This window comes from Urocitellus parryii, chromosome 2 (assembly GCF_045843805.1).
Source record: "Urocitellus parryii isolate mUroPar1 chromosome 2, mUroPar1.hap1, whole genome shotgun sequence".
NCBI lineage: Eukaryota > Metazoa > Chordata > Mammalia > Rodentia > Sciuridae > Urocitellus > Urocitellus parryii.
This window is the reverse complement of record NC_135532.1, coordinates 56,702,324-56,703,200: the sequence shown is the minus strand read 5'-3', so window position 1 is coordinate 56,703,200 and position 877 is coordinate 56,702,324. Positions and strand designations below refer to the sequence as shown.

The 877-nt window shown below is 23.6% G+C and overlaps 1 non-coding gene across 1 annotated transcript; it reads right to left on the bottom strand.

The window, feature by feature from the left end:
- Positions 1–598: 598 nt before the first annotated feature.
- On the bottom strand, positions 599–665 carry LOC113190763 (small nucleolar RNA SNORD77). Its single transcript, XR_003301824.1, has one exon. It is a non-coding gene; the product is annotated as a small nucleolar RNA SNORD77 (small nucleolar RNA).
- Between the last annotated feature and the right edge of the window lie 212 nt (positions 666–877).

Below are 877 nucleotides of genomic sequence, written 5' to 3'. Positions count from 1 at the left end.
TTCTGTTATATCAATATATAACTTATGGTAGAAATTGCTACCCCAAAGTATTTTATGCTGACTTAACCATTAATTTTTCAACATATAAAATATCATCTATATGTCAACCTACACTTCACATATACTATGAATAAATAGATACAATATAGTTCAATGTTTTATATATATATATATATATATATATATATGTAAAATTTCATATATATATATGTAAAATTTCATATATATATGTAAAATTTCAATTTCATCATGTTTATCTTTGGTATTTTTAAATATTATTAGTAATGCTTAATAAAAAATGCAAAACAAATGACTCATGGAATCCACTTTTATTGATGGGGTAATTATTTTGGAGACAATATTTGAATTTATCTTTATTCCCTTCCTAAAAATCTATTTTTATTTGATAGCAAATTTTATCAACTTGGAGATAAAAATTTCATATCAAAATATAGTTTATTAACATTACTTAAGTAAATTAATATTTTAAAAGTGAAATTATACATGTTTTGATGTTCAGTATTACCTTGAACCATAATATAATTACATCTTTTGAGAAAATTCTGTTAGGAGCTATTTTCACCTTTTATTCTTCTCCAGATACATCAGATAATGAAAAATGTCTTCATGATTTAATCTGATGAACTACGCAACAATCATATCATTTGTTTATTTTCCTAATAAAGTACTAGAACATACAAAGACAATGAGGATTTGGGGGTATTTGTTTATTTGTTTTGTTTTAAGCTGGAGTTCAAATAGTATAGAAAGTGAGCTGACAAAAAGAGATAAAATTTCAAGCTTACACTTCAGGGAGTCTTATACAGAAATTAGATTCTTAGCTGTTTATAAGAGAATTGATAGTTTACAAATAAGG